This window comes from Furipterus horrens, unplaced genomic scaffold, assembly GCF_987537825.1.
Source record: "Furipterus horrens unplaced genomic scaffold, mFurHor1.1.pri manual_scaffold_6, whole genome shotgun sequence".
Taxonomy (NCBI): Eukaryota; Metazoa; Chordata; class Mammalia; order Chiroptera; family Furipteridae; genus Furipterus; species Furipterus horrens.
The window spans coordinates 172,183,176-172,199,741 of NW_028327176.1; the positions used below are offsets into that span (position 1 = coordinate 172,183,176).

At 38.9% G+C, this 16,566-nt stretch overlaps 1 pseudogene; it reads left to right on the plus strand.

Annotated features, from left to right (window-relative positions):
- Positions 1 to 15,600: 15,600 nt before the first annotated feature.
- LOC150007843 (RNA-binding protein 3-like) lies at positions 15,601 to 16,117 on the plus strand (annotated as a pseudogene).
- The last annotated feature ends 449 nt before the right edge of the window (positions 16,118 to 16,566 follow it).

Sequence of the window (16,566 nt, forward strand, 5' to 3'; positions counted from 1 at the left end):
TCATGGCCTCACTGTATCGCGGGATTTTAAAAAATATTATATTTAATTATTTATCGCGGATTTTTCGCTATATCGCAGGATTTTGCGGTACTGTATACATATGTTGTTAAAGTTACATAGGTCTAAGAGTGTAGAATAAATGTAAGGTTTCTACTTCGCGGGGGTGTCTAGAACATAATTCCCGTGATAAGTGAGGGAATACTGTACAAACTTTTGGGTCTAATTCTTTCTTTGGGTCTTTATATCTCTTTCTTTTATGAAGGTTCCCATGCCATGTCAAACATTAACATTGAGTAAAATGAGCATGCTTTTCTTCTGGTAGCTTGTTTGCTGTCAGTTTACTGCTAAGGCTCAGCCATAGAAACTAAGAAGGTAGAAGAAAACTCTTTCCTTCTCTACAGTATGTAGTCAAATCAATAATTTTTTCATCCAAATTCACATATTTTACCCCAGTAATTGTCCAGCTCAGACATTATGCTTTTGGGAGTAAATACCTTGTTAGAGATTTTTTTGGGGGGTATGTTTTATTGATTATGCTATTACAGTTGTCCCAATTTCTTTTCCTTTTGCTCCCTTCCACCCAGTACCCTCCTCCCCCCAGCAGACCCACCCTACCTTAGTCCATGTCCCTGGGTCATATGAATAAGCTCTTCTCTACATCCCCCTGTCTATTCTGCACCCTCCTAGTATGCCTCTTAATTCCTGCACCATTTCCCTCCCTGTCCCTTCTTCCCCTTCCCAGCTGACACCCCTCCACACACTCCCCATGCCTATGATTATGTTCCCACTTTGGTTGTCTGCTTAGTTTGTTTTTATTTTTTAGCTTCTGTTGTTGATACTTATGATTTTGTTGTCATTTTAATGTTCATAATTTTGATCTGAGATTCTTTTTGACCTCCTTCTTTACTTGCTCTTTGCTAAATTTTAGGGGGAGGGACAGGGACCCTGTGTTGTCCTGTGTTAAGGAAGGCAACACTCCAGTGACCCACTCACTGCCAACTCACCTGCATCTTCTCCAGATCCAGATCTCTCTCCCGGTGGCCCCTGCTGCTATGCAGTGTGACCTGCTCACAGGTTACCAAGACCTACGAAGGTACCAGCGTCCACTCTCCTAAACATCATCAGATTCCAGCAGCTGATCCTGTAGGTGGCCTCACACACCCCCACCTTGGGACCTGGGTACTGCACTCTGGCTTCACAGAAATGCTCAGTGAGGCTGCCCTGGAGCCCATCGCCTCAGCCCCTGTCTCAGCCACCTGCCTATGCGGGTGGAGTGCCACACCTGCTTCTCTGAAAGGCCTGCAGTCCCTCCAGCTCTCCCTAGGGAAACAGGGTTCTAGGGCATTTTCATATTTCCTCCTAATTGTCCGCATTGCCCTACCCACACTCCCCTACCCCCAAGTTCTGATCATGAGGTAAAAGCCAGAGGATTCTTCTCTTTTTCTGGCCTCTTCCCAGCCAACCCCTCCCCCACCTCCTCAGGGCTTTTCTCCTGTGAGGAGGGAACTGCTGTTTATCCCACATTCTTTCCAGGTCTGTGGCCTACTCTGTGGTTAGCTTAAGCTTAGCTTCTTGATATGTAGAAAGCAAGCTGTGGTACTTCTCAGAAAATTCTGTCTCCTGAAAACCCGATTTCCAAAAATATTATCCTGTAATGAAATTTAACATCTACGCTCAAAACTGAGCAAATGGCTTCTTTATTCCACCGGTTTATGTCCCCTTCCTCTTTGGCCAGGTCTTCATAATATCAAGGCTATTGAGAAAAAGTCAAAATACACTAGTTCCTCTCTATATTGTGGTTCACTTATCATGGCCTCACTGTATTGCAGGATTTTTTAAAATATTATATTTAATTATTTATTGTGGGTTTTTCGCTATATTGAGGGATTTTGCGATACTGTATACGTATGTTGTTAAAGTTACATAGGTTTAAGAGTGTAGAATATGTTTAAGAACATAAGTAGTGTTTATAAAAGTGTGGAAAAGGTTAATAAGGGATGAGAAAGGTTAATAAGAGACTGGGAATGGTTTATAAGTGTGTGGGAAGGGTTTATAAAGCCTTAAATATATATATAAATACTCAAATAAATGTAAGGTTTCTACTTCATGGATTTTCACCTATCGTGGGGGCACCTAGAATGTAATACTCACAATAAGTGAGGGAATACTGTACTGGGAAGAAAAAATAAATCTACATTACATGCCACACTGCAAAGAAGCTGGAGCTTTATCCTGTCAATATTAGTTGTCACTGACAGAAGGGAAACAAGCGAGGTGACCCTCTGTTCATTCCAGGCTTCTGCATGGAGGCAATTTCCAAACCGCAGAACTGGGGAACTTGGGCAGAGCTCAGGGGCCTCTCTGAATAGAGGAGACAGATGTAGGAGATTGGGGAAATGGTGGCATCTGTCATGTGGAGGGCAGAGAAGAAGAAACTAAACAAGAGTGCCAAGGATTCACATAGATCTCAATACTAACACCCCTTGTCTGAATACTAATCTGTGCATGGTGGCTGCATTGCCATTAGAAAAACTGCCTGATACTATAAGCTGAGTAATTTCCTGAGCTCATACGATCTGGAGAAAATTTGAATTCCTGCCAGTTGGAACAAAGAGGACTCACTGAAGACCTAGTGCATTCAGTAGAGATCATAGCAGGGTCACGTCTTAGTAGTAAGGATAAATTAGCTCTAGAGCAGGGACTGTTTTAGCCTCTTCCTAACAGAGCTTAAAAATAAGTCTCTAAAATCAAGTTGACGCAAGTAACTTAATTGCCTGTTAAATAATATCAACATTCTTTAATGAAAGAAAACAAAATCTAAATACTCAACAGCATAACATTTATAACCTGTGTCATTCAGTGAAAAATTACTAGTTATGCAAAATAAAGCAACAAAACTTACAACCAGGTGGAAAATCAGTCAACAGAAAGAGAGTCATCACAGGTGATAGAATTAGCATCCAATAGTTTTAAACATACTTACATATTTAAACAAAATAAAGACACAAAGAGTGTTTCAGTAATTATGCTGATATAAATGACCTCTATTTTATATTTTGTTTTCACGTTGTATATTTATATACATTCCAATTAAAAGGCAGAGATTGCCAGCTTGGATGAAGACCTACTCACTACAACCTGTTACAGGCAATATCTTTACATTTAAAGTCAAGGATAAATTAAAAGAAAAAGTAATACTATGTCAACACTAATCACAAGAATGCTAGAATAACTACATTTAATGTCAGACAAATAGACTTAAGGAAAAGGAATATTAACGGGTCAAGAAGGTCATTTTGTAATAATAACAGGGTCACTTCATCATAAGGACATAACAATCCTAAAAATACATACTTCAAAATATGTGAAACAAAAACTGACTCACCAAATAAGTATTCAAATCCATAATTATAGCTGGAGATTTCAATACTTCTCTCTCAGTACTTGATAGAAAAAGCCAATAGAAAATCAGTAAAGATGGCAAGTCCTTATCAAAATTATCAGCCAACTTTAACAAAACGCTACACTCAATAACAGCAGGATATACATTCTTTTCAAGTGCATATGGAATTAGCTAATAGACTGTAAAACAAATCTCAATACATTTAACAGGACTTAAATCATACAAAATATGTCCTCTGCTCATAATGGAATTAAAATAAAAAGCAATAATAAAATGGTATCTGAAATAACTCCAAATACTTGGAAATTTAATGCACTTGAATAACTTATGGGTCAAAAGAAATTTCAAAGAAAGAAAACACAGCACAGACAATCCTTGCTTAGCACAGGTTCTAATGTGCACAGATTTCAGTTACCATAAATAACACCAGTCCCCTGCCAACATGGTTCAAATTTCAGCTACCACATTTCAGTTACCGTGGCATAGTTACCAAAAATAATTCTACAAGGTACAAACTTCATTTTTAGCTCATTTGCCCATGGATCACTATGTAAATAACAGATAAGCATCATGATCACTCAACAATCACACCACTCTTACAAAATCCATCAGTGATCAGTTACTGTGCACCTATTATTTAGCACACACACATATAATAAAGCTGTTTCCTTCTTGTCTCCCATTGATAAACTACATGACATTTCACAAAAATGGGTGTCCCGAAGAACAATTGGCCAACAAAGATAAAAGTACATCAAACAAATGAAAAATGATCGTGTTGGAAGTGCAATTTGAATCAAAATGAAAATGGAATTACAGAAGAAATAGATAATGTGGAAATGTTAATACTGTCTTTTTTTTTTTTTTTTTTTGAAAGACTCTAAATTTGCAATCAGAGGAACCTAGTAGTGAAGGTGACATAAATGAGGAAAGTACTTATAATGATAAGGATAAAAATGTCCCAGAGGAAGTGGCACCAGTAAAACTACATTAAGGGAACACTGAGGTATTTTATACCATTGGATGTGAAGAGGAGAAAATGTCAGAAACATACAAACTTAGAAAGTTCTGAGTATGACAATTCACAGAGGCATAGAAAAGGTGCCCATTTTGTACATAAACATACAATGAGGAGGCAACAAGCACAGTTCAAGCTACTCCTAATTGATTTTTTCAGTGTGATAACATATATGTAATATAAAATTTATCACCACAATATTTTTAAGTGCACAGTGCAGCAGCATTAAGTACATTCACATTGCTGTGCAACCATCACCACCATCCATATCCACAAATTTTTCATTTTCCCAAACTATAACTCTATATCTATTTCTTAAGTCTTTTTTTACAAAGAAATAAAGCACTTTAATTCTCAGTCTTTCATTTAAAAACACTTTAATGTTTCTAATGCTTCAAATTACTGTATACTAAATTAATATTATTTTTACTAGTTTTTCATTTTACTATGCATTTATAACAGAATTTTTAATGTATGGCAAAAAGTTTTGAGTTATAATTTTTTCATTGATTAGAAATATCTCTTTGCATGATTTTAATTTGTGTGGTCACTTTTATGTTCTTCGCTATCACATAAAGCAAGGACTGCCCAGTCATCAAAATTTGTGAGATGAAGTCAAAGTGGTCCTTAAAGGAAAATTTGTAGTTTTATATGCTTACATTAGAAAGTAAGAGATTCTTGCAATATTTACATGTATCTAATCATTATATAAACTTAAAATGCTATATGTCAATAATATCTCAATAAAGGTACAGGGGGGATGAAAATATTCTCAAGTTCAGTTATCTAAATTTCAAGTTAAGAGATAGAAAAAGAATAAGTTGAAACTGAAGTAATTAGAAGGTATTGAATCATAGAGTAGATAGAATGCAATAAAAAATCCATAAACATCAACAAAGAAACCAATGATATCAAACGACACAGAAATATATGTGTACACAAAGACTGGTACACTAATGCTCACATAAGCTTTGTTCATAATATCCCCAAACTGAAAACAACACAAATGTTCACCAAGAGGTGAATGAATAAATTATATGGTGGTATAGCCATTCAATGGAATATTACTTTGCAACAAAAAGGAATAAGGTCCTGATTTATGTAGCAATGTGGATCTTAATATTTTGAAAGTATCATGCTGTGTAAAAGAATCCAGACACAAGAAGGTACATGTTGTATGATTCTATTTCTATGAAAATCTAGAATGAGCCCACCTGTTCTATTTTGTCTGAAAGTAGATCAGTGGTTGCCTGGGGCCTGGAATGAGATGGGAAAATTGACTATAAAAGAATATAAGGAACTTTTTTAGGGTGACAGAAATGGTCTGTATCTTGGTATGGTGGTTACCTGGGTGTCTATATTTGTCAAAACTCAAGTTTAACATGTGTGCATTTTATTGCAAATAAAATTCATAGTAAACATGAGGAATACTAAACTGTGAGTTTAAAGGATATGTTCATGTAACTTTAGGCTCTTGTGAACCAAGAATATTGATTGTGATGTAGGGAAACTGGAACCTTTTATAATGATGTATGTTTGTGCTCATATGTGTGTGTGTATGAGTGTGTGGTGATCGTGGCAGCGATAGTGGTAGAAGGTGGATGGTTCGTTTTCCTGCCTCCCACCAAGAAAGCACCTCCTCTTTGCTTTGCTTTCACTTACATTTTTAAATGCTTTTTTTTCCCCCAGCAGGCAGTATCTTCATTGTTTACATATTTACAACACAGAAATTCAGTCAACAGTAAGAAAAACTACGTCTTCTGTGTTCTCCTCTGTATCAAATGCCTCAACAAATACAAAGCTGAAGAAAAGCACATTTTCTCTCCGTACCTTATTTACAGCTAATATATTATACAAAGTGAATGTTTTTCTTTCCTAGTTCCCAAACAATAAGCCACCTACTTCCTTAGGGTTTTTTCCAGGAACTATGCCTTTCAGGCGAATTGACAGTGGTAATGGCCTTCGCCCCACCTCTCCCCTAAAACACATGCGCACACACACACACACACCATGCAGTACTTCCTGGGGGAATTCAGACCCAGTCTAAACTAGTTAGGGCCTCTGGCAGTTCCTCCACAGCCTGCCACCTGAAAGGATGTGGGGCTGCCCTAGCAACCAGAAGCCACAACAGAGAGCAGTGGGACCCTAAAAACTGTCCCAGATGGTGTCCAGATAGTTTCCTACTTTAAAAGATGGCCCTACTTTCTTTAAGTCTTGGCCCCAGAGCAAAGGATAGCAGGCTTTATTGCATTTCATTGGTCATTTCTCCTGGACCTAAAACTCTTGCTCAGCAAACCAATGCCAAGGAGTGGGCCAGGCAGACTCTGACCCACAGTGTCCCTTCCAAACGCAGTGACCTGGCCTGGGCTTTCTGTAAGACTGGAAGTTGGTTCGTGCTCTCTGCTGCTCAGAAGCTACCTACCTCCTCTTCTCCTGAAACGCTTTCTTCACAAGCCACTTCTTTTAAGTGGTTTTGTGTGATACTCTACAGTTAGATTCACTTAACTGGGCTGCTTCTTGCTGAATGTTACAAACTACTGAGTCTGGTAGAAGTCACAGAATGTTTTGTTTTCATAAGCTGTCACTTACATAGAGATTAAGTACTAGACTAGGATAAACTACATCTAATCCTTTGACCCATAAAATTGTATCATTCAAATCGATCATACTTAATACTAACTTTCAATAGGGGTACTGTTGTGACATATGAGAAACACTGGTCTGCCTGCTTGAGGTTTAGCTGAGGGTGGGCAGCATGCCATCACACAGCCAGACAACAAGACAGAGATCTGGATAAAGAGGCTTCTGCTTGATGTCAGTCTCCTTCCAGCTTTCCAATGAGCATCTGACCTTAACCTCTGAGCCTCTGATTTCCCCAATCAAACCAAGTCCATTTAACCATTTCCAACTGCATCCTATACGGACTTCTTGAGACTGAATACAGAGAGGCAGACAAATGAATTACACACTGGGTCTAAAAACTCAAGACTATAAAGTTTAATCTAAAAACTAAGTTTATTTTCTTTTGTTGTAGCAGAACTGATTTTACTCCCAGAAATGCTGGCCAAGAGATATTGTTAATCAGTCCTGAATTGAACCAAATGCTAGAAATAATTTTTTTTAAATCTTTTATTGAAAAGAAAATATCTTATATTTTTTTACTCACTTATAGTGTCAGTTAAGTCTTCAGCTTGGAAAACATGTAAGTTGTCTCATATGTCAAAAACACATTTAGATGAAAATCATGAATTTTGAAAATATTTATATCTTCTAAGAATTCCTTGTGCTGCTTTTATAAAGCGTTATTTTTCTATAAATCATGCATAGACTTACTTAATCTTTAGGAAGCATCTGGTAATAATGAGCCCTAGATATGAAATGATAATATTAGTATTGTTTTATGATCTGATTAAATAGGCACCATTTCTCATAAGCATAAATTCCCACTAAGGTTACAAAAATAACTTTTATAGCTAAGTAAAATAAGAATAAGTAAATATACTTCATAAGATAAAAGAGAGTTCCCCTCTCTGCATAGTACATTAGGTATATTACAGGAGGGTTTTTTTGCCTGGGAAAATTATCAGATTAAACATTGATGGTATTGCAGGTGGCAGCAATTTAGAACTTAACATAACGGGGTTATTGTCAGCCATTTTCCTACAAGTGATGTTAAAATTTTTCCTAAAAAAAAAAAAAAAAAGCAATAATATCACCACTATCTTCAAACAACAGTCCTCTAACATTAGCCTGACAGTGAGCTCTGATTAAGTGCTGGAGTAAATGATGGAAGAGGACAGTAGGTAGAGGGAAGAAGGGAACCCCACTCTTACCCTCGCCTTTGGAAGCACTGATAACTGGTAGATTTCTTGGACATCCTTGTAATTCGAAATAAGGATACTGGCAGCAAAAATAAAACAACAAAGAAATAGTCCAAAACAAAAGGAAATTGCGTAATGTACCAATTCATTATTTAACTAAAAGATAGATAAGGTAAAAATTAACCAGAAGCTAGTGTTGGACCACATAAATATGTTTTTGAATACATTAAACATCCATTATTAAAGTGATTCAAGACCATGTTAAGTTTTCTACTTAGGATATGTTATATAATGTTCTTGAAAACACTACTTTTTGTTTATAAAGATGCAAGAGCTTATAGCCAGTGATAGGCAGATAAAATTAAGCCTTTGCCAATGATCTTCATAACTTTCATGACATTAGATTTTCATCTAGATCACAGAAGGAAATCTGAGCTAGGGTCTTGACTTCCAGTATAAAACAAGAAGCAGGCCAGTGAAAATCTCTGGGCATAATGGCTGAATGTCTCAACCAGAGTCACATTATCAAGAATAAGGCTGACTGGAGACATAGAACAAATGAAGAACCCCACAGGACTGATGCCTTGTTACAGTGTCAGAATCAAATTCCAAACCAAATCCTACTTAAGACATTTGTGGTTAACATTTGCCATTACTGTGCACTGTTGCACTTAAGAAATCAAAATAGGCTGCTTTCTATTCAATTGTCTTCGTGGCACTAGGGCAAAATATTCAGGTAGGCACTGGGACCTGTCCAGAAATAAAGAGAAGTTGTTAGAAAATGACCAAGGTGGGCAAACAAAATCATGGATATGTTTTAAAGTCATGTATAGTTTTAATCTGATGGTAGAAACAGCAGCTTCTGCCAATTTACGAAGTGAAACAATTCAACCCACTCCTTTGAGCAGTGCCACCTCTGTTTGATACAAGGCAACACAACAAAACCTGGAAAAGAAATCCTCGTTGTTAACGTGCTTGGCGTCCCCATCGTAATCTATAATAGATAGGAAACTGGGTGAGAGCAATGGGAGTGGGGCTGAAGTTTTTTCTTAAAGCCAAACTCCCCAGAAATTTTTGTGTGAAATTTTAAAAATATTGGTAATTTTTAATGAAATTACTCTATGTTTTACAAACACGACTCTTGAGAGCTTTGTCCCACCGGAAACAGAAGTGTCGGGTATTGTGGGATAACAAGTCCCCAGGGTATCTCCAACTGTATTGCAGTACATAGCAATATAATTATCTGGCAAAGGAAATATCATGCAATACCCAATAATTGTTTAGCACCAACAGGTTTAAGTAGGGTGAAGGAGTTGTTGGGAGTGATGTGGAGACTGTCTGGTCCCCAAACAGACCCCCCAAAATCAATATTTACTTGGAGAGCTCGCCACTTCCCCATATCTGGTTCATAATCTGGAAGGTACAGAAATGATCCTATAAATGTCACCGGGTTGGCTAGACTTGAGATGCTGACTCATTCAAATAAAGCCCGGAAGATAATGTATAAGACTAGAATGCTAATTTAAATTTTGCTAATTTAAATTTTACATTCATAGTGGCCTAAATAAGTCACTCTTTCCTTTTAGATAAGTCACCTTACCACCAAATTGCTTGGTGAGTATGGGAGACAACAAAGGTAATCAAGGCACAATGGCACTGGATTCTGATAGCCTCTATGTCCATCTACATATTAGAGATAGACTTGCTGGACAAATACATAGTCACTGAAAGAATCCCTTCTTGAACACATGCCGTGGTGAGTCTCCTTTTCCTCTGTGTCCATTGGTGATTTTCTAGCTAACACTCTTTTTTTCTTAAACTATTGTGACCACTTTCCCTTGTTTGCCAACAGTCACCCAATAAAGTTACTCTCCATGGCTGTGCTGGTCCGATGGGTGGATTTCTTCCTTCCTTCCTTCCTTCCTTTCTTTCTTTCTTCCTTTCTTTCTTTCTTCCTTTCTTCCTTCCTTTTTTCTTTCTTTCTTTTTCCTTTCTTTCTTTCTTTCTTTCTTTCTTTCTTTCTTTCTTTCTTTCTTTCTTTTTGTCTTTCTTTCTTTTAAAAGATTTTATTTATTTATTTTTAGAGAGAGGGGAAGGGAAAGAAAAAGAAGGGGAGAGAAACATCGATGCAAGAGAGAAACATCAATTGGCTGCCTCTTGCAGGCGTTCCGACTGGGGACCGAACCTGCGGCCTAGGCATGTGCCCTGACCAGGAATCAAACAAGTGACTTTTCATTTTGTAGGACGATGTCCAACCAACTGAGCCTCACTGGCCTGGTGGGCTGATTTCTTAATTTAACTCACTGCCATCTCATTTCAAGTTGGTAGGAGCACTTTCTGAGGCGCCACCTACGTTATGAAAGGATGTGAAGATATTTGATGAAAACCCGAAAACCGTGCGGTTTTTTTGTGACCCAGTAGCTCATGGGAGGGGACAGTGTTTGAGAACAAAATAGAAAAGGTGTTGCCAAGATGATTGTATATTTGAGGTTTTTTATCCTTCAAGAGACATTTGGCTACACTACAAGATCACTAAGCTGTGGCAGCTGAAGAAGGAAGAAGGAAGGGGAAAAGACAAATCAATGCCTGCAGTTTGAAGGTGTGGCAACTTGACTGCTTCTGACTCAAGGGCAGGACCTTTCTGAGCGCCTGCTACACTCAAAGTGCAAAGCTCTGCAATACGAGGCTGTCAGGAAAAATGAGGATGACTTGTTACAAATGATTAATGAACTTGGTTCTTTTTGGCTTGCAAGCACATCAATTTTTTTTTTTCCTTATTGGCCTGAAATATCTAGAGGTGAGGAAAGCAGAGGTGAGGTGGATTATCAGGGAGATTGTTAAAGAAAGAATTCAAAGGAAGAGAAGATATCAATCACTTTTCAGTGATTATAATCACATTCTATATAGGATTTTGCAGCTTCACAAACTTGCCTAATACCTTGAAAAAAGATAGTTCAAATGTCTTTATCTTTTAGCTTAGCAATGAGCCTGCCTGGCTAACTAGACCCCAGTTTTACGTAAGTACTTCAAGAACAGGAAGTGGGGTAGTGAATGCCTGTGTTTGTGGTGGGGAAGGGAGACTGTCTCTTTCTGATCCCTGAGAAGAGGGAAGAAGAATAAAAGGAGGAAGGGTATGTGGAAGGTTGATAGCCAGATGAGTGTCCCATTTGCCCCTTCCTGGCTTTTGATCTAAAGTGGGACTATATCCAGCCAATTCTCTTTAGTCACTGTAATTCTGTTATATAAGATTAACAGCAACAGCTGGATTAGTAAACACTGGACCATTGTTCCTACAAGAGCAATTAATCAGGACCCCACCCTTAAGACCTCATTTGATCTTGATTACCTTCCTAGATATTCCATCTCCAAACACAGGTACACAGGAGGTTAAGGCTTCAACATATGAATGTTGGAGAACACAAGCATTCAGTCCACATTATCATATCTGTTTTCTTCATAAAGCACTTCACAGCCTTTTTGCTCTAAGTAACACTACACAGCAGCTCAGCACTACATTTTGGGGCCATTTTAAATAGCAAAATCACCAACACAAAACACAAAAATATAAGAAAATGGCACTAAATAGACCATGAAATGAACACTTGTTTACACAGTTTGAATGTGACAACAACAAGGCAGAGTGTCACTTTATTTGACCTCAGCTTGGAACATGTATGACAGGCAACATTTTTTTTGCCACTCTGCACATGTCTATGGAGGACCATGAAACTGTGGGAGTATTGATTTGGAAGTTAAAATAAATCTTAGCTGGTAGGCAAATTCACAAATCTGAAACCTGCAAATAATGAGGATTGACTGTGTATATTGCAGATAAAGTGAAGGGATCATTCAGGGAAAGGGGCTGCCCAACATGTTTATTTGAATCTTAGGGAGAAGGCTACAGTACTGAAGGCCCATGCCAACATGTGGTCATCTAGGTATGTAAGAGGGTGGTAGGACATGAGTAGACAGGAAAGGTCTAGCGGGTGTGTGGGTTCAGAACTAGTCACCCCAAGATGTGCTTCTGTGGTATGCAGATTGGAGCTAAGGGCAAGTTCATCTGCAGGCTCAGGGAAAACTGCACCGAGACTTCACCATTTAAACTAGGTTGAAATGCAGGGGGAAGGCCAGGCTAACTGAGCCACTGAGTTGCTTTATTCTATAATGACTTAAGATAGCCAAAGGGACTTCAAATTACTGGAGCTTTAAATCAGATTGGACATTTAGCTTTTCTCCTACTTACCAATGGGTGGGGACTTGGGAAGGGAGCCAGTTTAGTTAAACAAAAGATAAAGATGTTCCTTTTTCTCTATGTAGCTAAACTGTACTATGAGCTGAAGTATTAGTCCAATTACTTAAAAAATATTTTGAATTGTTTATCTTTGAATGGTGGTCATAATCTAGTGAGGGACATAGATGATCCATCATTAGTCATGATGACGAGGCAGCTTACACTGTGTGCTCTAAGAGTTACTACACTAATGTGCTTTATCCAGAGGGCAGCATCGAGCTTTGGCAATAAGGTTAGCAAAGAATAGCACTGGATTGGTGTTCAGGAGAGCTGATACTACTATGTCTGAATGTCTTTGGAAAAGTGTTACAGTACATTCAGGTGTAATTCTCATTGTTTTCAGTGCTGGTTTCAACAGATTAATCTGTCAGGTGCACAAGCTCCAGAGGCTGACCTGTCTTCCTTTCTCCTTACACTCTTTCCTCCACCACACCCCCATCCTGAGTCCCAGACACCTGGTCTGAGAGGTCCCGTGTAACGGATTCTCTTGGTAGTAATTACTGCTTCTCTTTTGGTCTACTCACTCTTTGAATTACCCAGCAATTCTTCAGGTTGGTGATTCTGACCTTGAGATTTTAAATGTGCTGATTACTTTTCATTGCCCATCCTGCCGCTCCCATCCATTTACTGCCCTTGTCTGCCCTGTTCAGTGCTTTTGAAGCCCTTGGGGGAATGTGCTGAGGATTCTTGATGGCTGCTTTCCAGTTCAGTTCCACTGTGGAAGACACCCTCCCTGCTTCCATGCAGAGTCTCCCACATTAGCTGCACCTCTCCATAACTATCGCCTCTGCTGAGGCCATCCTCATCAGCCCATCGCGCAAGGACATGTAGAGACAGAAGTGCACTCACTTTGTTCTTTTGGTCCTGCCGGTGGTGCTGGCTTCCCACTGTTTAGTCCCCATAAAAATTTCTTCATTGGAATTTCTTTATTCAGTCACAGGCACTGGATTCTGCTTCCTAATGCTCCAGGTCATCTTCAATTTACTCTTTGTCCTCTTCCTTCAAGCCTTGAGCTCCACATGGTTCAGCCCACAGACCATCTGCTCTCAGAATCATTATAAGTTTTTGCTAAAAATGTGAATTCCTGGGGCCTATCCCAGCACCATCCCAGTCAGAAACTGTGAGAGACTGGTGGAGATCAGGGCATCTTCATTTTAACCTGCTTCTGAGAGAGCTCATGGCCTCACTGAGACCAGAGAATGTGGGATGAGGCCCACCTCCTCTGGGAGTGTGCTAGCACCTGAGTGTGTTCTTGGGCATGTCCGTAGCTTTCCACAACCCTCTGGTAAAGCCCCGCTTTATTATTTAAGGATGAATCAAAGATTAACTACATGTATTTCCAGTACTTTAAACTTCTAAAAGATAAAGGTATCTATAAATAATATATTTTTGAGCCAAACCCACTAAATGTTTGGAGGCTTTCCTTAGATGAATCCCTGTCTACGCTCAGGAACACCCAAAGCGTGTCTGTTAAAGGGGAACCAAAGTTTGCTCAACTACGAAATGGTCTCTATGACAAAGCTGCCACTATTCCTCCCACACTCACTGTTTAGGATCCTGAGATAATTCAGAAGAGCAGTAAACAGAATAGCCTAGTTACCAGGTGGGTTAACTTACTAACTGTACAGAAGGGAAACCAAGCTGAAGGGACTTGCCCAGAGTCTCACACCCTGTTGTTTCTTTAGTGTACTTTTGACGTTTTCCTGCTGCAAAAAAAGGGCTTTAGGTGTTGCTTTCATATAGGCTGTGACAGAGCTGACCCTGTGGGTCAGTTTCTTCCACTGATACTTAGTCGGTGATATAAGAATAAAATATTAAACTTTTTTTTTTTTTTTGAGGCCTGTGTTAATTTCCTATTGCTCATAACAAATTACAACAAAATTTGTAGCTCAAAACAATTATTTATTCTCTCTACAGTTTCTGTGGGTCAGAAGTCCAGGCCTAGCTGAGCTTGGTCCCTTGCTTAGGGTTTAATAAAATTGAAATAAAGATGTTGTCCAGGCTGTATTTCATTCTGGAGCTCAGGGTCCTTCTCTAAGCTTATGTGTTTGTTGGCAGAATTCCTTGTGGTTGTAGGACTGAGTCCCCTGTGTCTTGCTGGCTGTCTGCAAGGGTCACTCTGAGCTCCTAGAGGCTGCCTGCAGTTCCTGGCTATGTGGCCCCCCTGCATAGTCCTTGTCTTTCTCCAAACTATTCTGATTTTCTCTGCCTCTAATTTCTATACCCAGATATAAAGGGCCCAAGTGATTCAGTCAGGGCCACTGAATAATCTCCCTTTTCAAGAACTCAAAGTCAACTGCTGAGTAACTTCATCAGGAGTCACATGCCCACATGTGCAGAGTTCTGCCCACACTCAAGGAGAGGGAATTATACAGAGTGTGTACACCAGGGGCAGGAATCGTGGGGCCATCACCAGTCCTTAAAGCAGCAAATATTTATTGATTGCACAACACTGGCCTAAACCTTTTCAAAAGATACACTGAGGCAAATTTTAAGAGTTTATCTGAGCAAAAATCAATTCCTGTTGTCAGTACCAAACTGGAAGTGGTTAGGAGTGCTCCCCTGACAGGACCCAGGGAAAAAAGACTAAGAGTCATGCGTTGCATAACCACATTTCGGTCAGCAACAGACCTCATATATGACAATGGTCCGATAAGTTCTAATAGAGCTCAAAAATTCCTATTGCCTAGTGATGCCATAGCTGTCGTAACATTATTCACATGTTTGCAGTGATGTTGGTGTAAACAAGCTTACTGCGTTGCCAATTGTATAAAAACATAGCACATACAGTTAAGTATAGTACCTAATACTTGATAATGATAATAAATGACTATATACTGGTTTATGTATTTAATATATACACTTATATGTAAGCATACTATGTTTATATGTGTCTATAATGGTTTATATATTTACCATGCTATACTTTTTCTCATTGTTTTATAGTGTGTTCCTTCTACTTATAAAAAACAAGTTTGCTATAAAATGTACGCTGTGAGTCGCTCTGTTCCTTGGTGGTAACTCCGTTGACTCTTTCACTTAATTTCCAGGACTCAAATTCACTACCATGCCCTCTGAAGAGGGGAAGCTCTTCTCTGAAGGACTCAATTTCAGCACCAATGAGCAGGCTCTGGGAGATGACTTCAAAGGCATCAGGTCAATTTCTGAGGTGGTCATTGTCAAGGACCGGGAAACTCAGTGTTCCCGGGTTTTTGGCTTCATTAACTCCACCAATCCAGAGCATGCCTCAGATGCCAGGAGAAGCATGAATGGACAGTCTCTGGATGTTCTAGATCTGTGTGGACCGTGTGGCAAGTCAGCCTGTGAAAACAAAGGGGTGCCTTTGGGTCCATGGGTGTGGCCACAGCTACTCTAGAGGTGGTGGGGACCAGGGCTATGAGAGGAGCAGGTATGACAGTCAACCTGGAGGATATAGATATGGATATAGATATGGATATAGATATGGATATGGATATGGATATGGATATGGATAAGTATATGGAGGTCCAGACACTATGATGGTGGAAGCCAAGGTGGTTATGACCGTTACTCAGGAGAAAATTACAGACAATTATAACAACTGAGATGAGGCATGAACACCTAATATATGCAAAGAATGAAACTTCTGATCCAGGGTTGTCCTTCCAAATGGCTGTATTTATAAAGAGCTTTGGAGTTGCACTGAAATATCTGTTTTAGTACATAAACTTCTATTTTTGAGCTGAGTTCCCAAGGTAGCTTGTTAAAGACCTTTTAGAAAGTTCCATGTGTTTTTAATGTTTTCCTCCCACTTAAGACAAATCTGGAGCATTTGTAGAGCCTTGTATTTTTCCTTTTACCAGTTTTTTAGTTTGGGCTCTCAGGATTGGTTCTGGTAAAAATGAAAAAAATGTTTGACCAGGCTGATTTTTTTTTTTTTTTTCAGAAATAATGTGCATCTAGGGACATTTAAGAAACTCACACCCATTGTTTACCATGGGTAGGAAGCAATTTCCAAACATAACTACAAAAAATTAAGAATGTGGTTACTTAG